Source organism: Heptranchias perlo, chromosome 26 (assembly GCF_035084215.1).
Source record: "Heptranchias perlo isolate sHepPer1 chromosome 26, sHepPer1.hap1, whole genome shotgun sequence".
Lineage (NCBI taxonomy): Eukaryota > Metazoa > Chordata > Chondrichthyes > Hexanchiformes > Hexanchidae > Heptranchias > Heptranchias perlo.
Genome location: NC_090350.1, coordinates 19,081,871 through 19,088,392, shown reverse-complemented (window position 1 = coordinate 19,088,392; position 6,522 = coordinate 19,081,871).

Sequence of the window (6,522 nt, the reverse complement as noted above, 5' to 3'; positions counted from 1 at the left end):
ATCCCTTTCTCAAAGGAAAAATTAGAAATACCATCTAGGAAACATTCTATCACTCAATGCAGTGCTTATAGTTCCTTCAAAAATCACTCGACAAAATTTTATTCTCATTACACCACTGCTAAAAAGTTTCAGTGCCGCTACTAAGAAGGACACAAAGCAACATACTGTAACCCTATTTGTAGCTTCTTAGTGCAAAGTAGGAGCACATACATGCACATCTCTATTAAGAGCACAGTGTCTAGAATTTTATTTTCTGGCAGTACATGGGTTATTGAGCTGATGGTACCAATGACATACTGGAGATTAGACTTTTTTTGTTTAAACAGGTCAAATGCTGAACGAGGGTGGTACAGGGACTCTTGTGCAATTTTGCATGCTCGAATAGCCCAGTAATATTCACAGTCTGGGCTCATAATTGGAGAATGGGCAAATCATCAAGGCAACACCTGTAGAACTGTGCCCAGTCTGGGTCAGCACCTTCAGAAAATGAGAGGAAACGGTTTGCAAAAAAAGTTATATTGTTTCCTATTTTTCTTCTCACATCTGATCTATATCTTTCTACTTTTACGAATGTCTCACACTACAACATTGAACAACTGAGTGCGATGGAACTGGTTCCACCTTCTTTAAAGGTGCAGGCTGCTTGATGGCTGCAAGACTATTTTGTTTATAAGTAGAGGAGTATGAAATGGCACCATCGGTTGCTACAAACTTATCCTAGTGTTAATAGAGTGAAGATAAAAATAAACACATTGAAAATGTTCCAACTATAGGGCAAACTTGCCACAGTGGGCAATATGGCTTAGTTGGCAGATGTACTGCCTGGAATGAAATTAAGTTATACAGACTAGGAAGGTCTCCACCCACTCAATCACTGCAGTATGTATGATCTACAGGATGCACTGCAGCAACTTATCAAGATTACTTCGATAGCACCTCCCTCCCCTGCTACTCTACTATCAAGAGAGACAAGTGCAGCATTATTGTGGGAACACCATCATCTTCAAGTCCTCCTCCAAGTCACATACCATCCTGACAGACATACTTGGCCATTCCTTCATCGTCACAGGGTCAATATGCAAGAATTCCCCACCTATCGCCATTGTAGGAGCTCCATCAGCACAAGGGACTGCAGCAGAAGGCGGCCCACCACTTTCTCAACTAAGAATGGGCGATAAGTGCAGTCTTGCCAGAGTTGCCTACATCCCAAGAACAAATAAAAAGGTTAAATCTCTAATCCTTGTTGATCTCATCCAGGCAGCGTTAGGCCCAGTAAAATTTGGCCCCAACACTACTGAGGAGAAAAATCAATTAGATTGTTGTTTCTGATTGCTATTCAGCAATTCCTGTTGGAGAGTGCGCCTAAATATCAGGTGAGGCAGGATTGGCCTCAACTGTGTTCCCACCTATTCAAATAAACTAACTGTCCAAGCTAACATATAATGAATGGTCACTTAGACAAGACTACCGCAACAAGAGTTAGCAACTTCAGTGGAATGAGGGAGTAAAGAAGGGTCTTTATCAGAATCTTTCTCTACGATCTTTAATGCATGTTAAACATTGTTACCTGGCACTGGTTCCATGATTGTCTTTGCATAGATCTTCTCTATTGATCTGAAGCTCCACTTTGCAGGGTAAAACAGCAGAAACAGAAGGCAGTGGACTGACTATTCTGCTTTTACCAGGATCAGTCTTCTGAAGGATACCAGAACTCTGGTGTGAATAGATCTTTGTTCTATTCTTCTGCAAATTCTGACAGTTGCAAAACAACCAAGTGTTTTCCATTCGCCTTGACTTACAACTTGTTCCCACTTCTTCAATTCTGTAAAATTCATTCAGGATTGGAAAATTCTGGGTCTTGAGAGCAACGCGAGATGCTTAATACAACTACCTCAGTGTGATTAGGTGGTATGCCATTGGTATTGGTACACACATAAATTGCCGTTTCAATATTTAACAAAGCTCATTATATAAATAATTAATTGGTGTTCAACAGCACGGCTCCTAATATTGGTTTAAAGATCTTATGAATTACACATGAGCCATGATACATATCCTCAGTGGAACAGATATCAATTTTCCACAGAAGAAATAGAATTTTCAAATTATTTCATTAGTAGGGTGGATGGAGTGTTAAATAACAATTGGGTTTATGGTTTGGGGATTTTTTTGAAACACAAATTATTGCAGAAAAATTGAAGCTTGTAAAGATAAAAAGAAAATCCTTGGAATTCTGAAATAAAAACATAAAATGCTGAAAGTACATAGGAAGCCAGTCAGCACCAAAAAAAAGGAAGGTTCACACCCAAACATTAACCCTTTTTCTTTTCAGATACTGATGGATCTGTTGCTTTTTTCTAGCCTCTTCTGGTTGTTTCATTTAAAATTGGGCCTAAAAATTCTATCACGCACTGCCCATTTTTGGGTGCTAAATGGCCTCCCAAGCCTCCAATGTGGCATGCAGGAATCGCACACTAATTATAAGCCAGAAGTGTGCCACCTACCGTATTGGTATAGGCAAAAAAAGGCATCCAGTGCCCGAGCCTGAAACAGGCATTAGCCAATGCTGGCTGCGTTCAGGAAAACAGTCTACATACGGCCAACAGGCAGTCCTTAAAGGCAAGATTTTATAATATGAATGTGGCCCCCACGTTAAAACCATGCCAGCCAACACCCCTCACCCCATCACAACCTCAGCTCCCCCAATCACAACCGCCACTCTCCTTCCTGATCAACGATGCCCCTCTCCCGGTCCCCTTGAATGATTTGTTCGAGAGCAGCTCCTGGCATCGCAACGACTCAACATTCCAGTCCTCTTCTCCAGCGAGCTGCCTGGAGATGCCCATTCGGTGTTCACAGGCCGTTGGTTTGATCGTAACGAGGCCTGAGCCCCATTATGTGTGCCTTGGGTCTATCCATTCAGGTGCAGGGACTGATCCCACACCTGTTTATCGGCGTGCTGGAATTTCTAGCCTTGTACTGTGGTAGGTACTGTAATGTAGGAAGTAACATTCGATGGGGGGAACAAAAGTACAATTGTTTACTTTTGTACAGACATCATTAGATGAATTTAATGTATTGTCCACGCACAAAGTTAAATTGGTCAACAACTGAGAGAAAAAACTACCAGGTCGACGTGTCTCCCGGAGCCCTAAACTCTCCAAAGTGTCAGAAGTCATGTATACATATAGTAGAAGAGGAACGATACAAGATTTGATTAGAGACCAATCCTCCGTTCTTGCAATGCCTGCAGCCTGTTTATAAAGTGATGGAAGTTATTTATCAATATTAAACACTGTCCAAACATTCCCAATCACAGATAGAGTGAGAAAGATGAAAGGGTGAGAGAGATATGTGGAAAATCTTTCTTTCATTTATTAATCCCTCACAAACAACTTGCATTTATATAGTGCCTTTACCGTAGTAAAATGTCCCAAGGTGCTTCACAGGAGCAATAATCAAACAAAATTTGACACTGAGCCACTAAGGAGATATTAGGACAGGTGACCAAAGAGCTTGGTCAACGAGGTAGGTTTTAAGGAGCATCTTAAAGGAGGGGGGGGGGGGAAAGAGAGAAAGAGGTTTAGGGCAGGAATTCCAGAGCTTAGCACCCAGGCAGAAGGCACGGCTGCCAATGGAGAAGCGATTAAAATCGGGGATGCGTAAGAAGCTAGGATTGGAGGGGCGCAGAGATCTTGGAGGTTTGTAGGAGGTTACAGAGATAGGGAGGGACGAGGCCATGGAGGGATTTGTAAACATGAGAATTTTAAAATCAAAGCGTTGCTGGACCGGGAGCCAACGTAGGTCAGCGAGCACAGGGGTGATGGATGAACGGGACTTGGTGTGAGTTAGGATAAGGGCAGCAGAGTTTTGGATGAGCTAAAGTTTATGGAGGGTGGAAGATGGGAGGCCAGCCAGCAGAGCATTGGAATAGTCAAGTCTAGAGGTAACAAAAGTGTGGATGAGAATATTGTGTCACAATAATGCTGAATAAAGCAGATGGTATCTTTTGAAGATCAATGAGGTTATGTTCTACAGCACAGTTGGCATAGTCCTTACAATGGTGCTCCTAAGATAAATGCAGCTCAATTCAATGAGCTTTCATTCTAGTTAGTGGCTATTAACCTGTGCAGTTACCGGGATATACAATCCACAACCCATCTCATTGCTTGATTATATGGTTATTGTGACAAAAATTAGGCATTTTGTCCAAGATATAGCTTGGTATGGGATTATTTAATTCTGTTATGTACAGAAGGGTTAAAAAGTTACTTAAAGAATGTTTCAGCTTATTTTGATACATTTGTTCTGAAATCAGTGGTTGTCAGACCACTGACAACAACCATTGATTTCAGAATAAAGGAGCAAAGCTAATCAATTCAAATACAAACAGTGTGATTTGTTCAAATATACTTTTAATTGGCAGCTTCCTTTGATTTTAAGTGAATTAAATGAATTGGTTCCAAATACTATTTTGAAATTATTTTTCAACCTTTTTCCAAAATCGACAAATCTGTCTGGCATTGTCAAAGAAGCATAGTCAAGTGTAGAAGCTTCTGCAGATAGAGAGGGAACAAAATCACTCAGTTTAGCAGTGGTTGCAAATTCTTTTTAAAAACACAATGAGTTGGTAAGTTCAACAACTACTTTAAAGATGTTATGTTACTACATAAATTTAAGTTTTCTTTCTTCCTTACTTAAAGTTTTGTTTGGCAGTTAAAGCCTAAGCAAAAGTCTAGTATATCCTGTTACCTTCCAAAGACAAGGAGGATCATGCAAAGGCACAGGTTAGGTCCAGTAGCTGAATAATCTGAAAATGGTTGTTATTTGAGAGTGATGCACATTTTACTTAGATACCAGAACAAGTGATAACATTCTCTGCTGTATAGGGAACTAGGGCCAAACAAGCCAAAAATATCTAGTAATGAAATAAAAGCCCCATAATGTAACGGTTACCAGCATAGATCTTTAGGACACTCCACTAGTCACCTTCTACCACAGCTCCATGCACAAGCAACCCATCATCTTTGATTCAGCAAGTTGCCAATCCACTTCAATTCCACCTATTCAGGATTTTCTATCTTATAGGCAAATATCCTTTGTGTTACTGTATCAATAGTCATGAAGTCCAGTCATGAGCACCAGAGTATATAAAAACCTCACATGGCAGTCAAGGACAAGGTAACAGGAACAGAAATACCTCAAGCCTGCTCAATTTAATCAATCATGGCTGATCTGGACCTCCATTTACCTGGATAGCCTTATACAACAAAAATCTATCGATCGGTCTTGAAAGCTCCAATTATTCCAGCATCCAGTCTTTTGAGGGAAAGAGAATTTCAGATTTCTACTACCCTTTGTATGAAAAAGCACGTCCCGATTTCCCTCCTAAATGGCCTAGCTCTAATTGAGATTATGCATCCTCGTTCAAATGCCCCAGCAGAGGAAATAATCTATCTACCCCATCAAATCCTGAATACAAGCCAAATTTATGCAGCCTGTCGTAATTTAACTCTCTAAGCCTCCGTATCATTCTCATGACACTGCGCTGCACCCCTCCAAGGCCAATATATCCTTCCTGAGGTGCGGTGCCCAAAACTGAACACAGTACTCCAGACGGGGTTTGACCAAAGCTTTGTACAACTGAAGCATAACTTCTTCCCCATTGTAATCCAACCCGAGATAAAGGCAATCATCCTATTCACCTTTGATTGCTTTTTGTACATGTCTACTAGCTTAGTGATTTGCATACTTGGACTCCCAAATCTCTACTCCCACCATTTAGAAAATACTCCCAATTTATCTTTCTGGCGTCCAAAGAGGATGATCTCACACTTGCCCACATTAAACTCCATCGGTCAGTTTTGACCATTCAATCTGTTTATGCCCTTTTGCAACTTCCGGCTCCCAACTGCACTACTTACTGTCCCTCCTAATTTAGCGTTACATGCAAACTTGGATATACAACTCTATTCCTTCATCCAAGTCATTAATAGTGAAAAGTTGAGGTCCCAGAACAGATCCCTGGGGAACATTTGTCACAACTTACTAACTATTATGGCATGCTAGCATTTTGTTAACTTAATTATTTCTTCCACCTGTTTCAAAGAAGTTTTCACTCAAGAAATTCCCAAAGCTTTCTTTGAGGGTCTGAAGACCTGGTATAACTTTCACACTGAGCTCTTGGTGGGAAACCTCACCCACCAGAAGTGCATATTGGAAATTTGGACACTAACTTTTAGCATTTAATGGTAAGAAAGTTGTGCAGTCTATGCCTGAATTTCTGATATACACTTACAGCAAGCAAGGCTCACTGCTGAGGGCATGAAGTTGGAAAATTATCCAAGATATGCAACTAGACAGACCTTATGGTGTTTGTGCTTGGAGGGCACAGCAATTTAAATGACATGCAAATTGACATCACTTGTGCTTGTACACAGATTTACTTTGCTCCCCCTGGTCTATTGCCTCAGGCAGATTTGTAAATAACTACAAAGAACTGCTAGGGATTCTTTAGAGCTA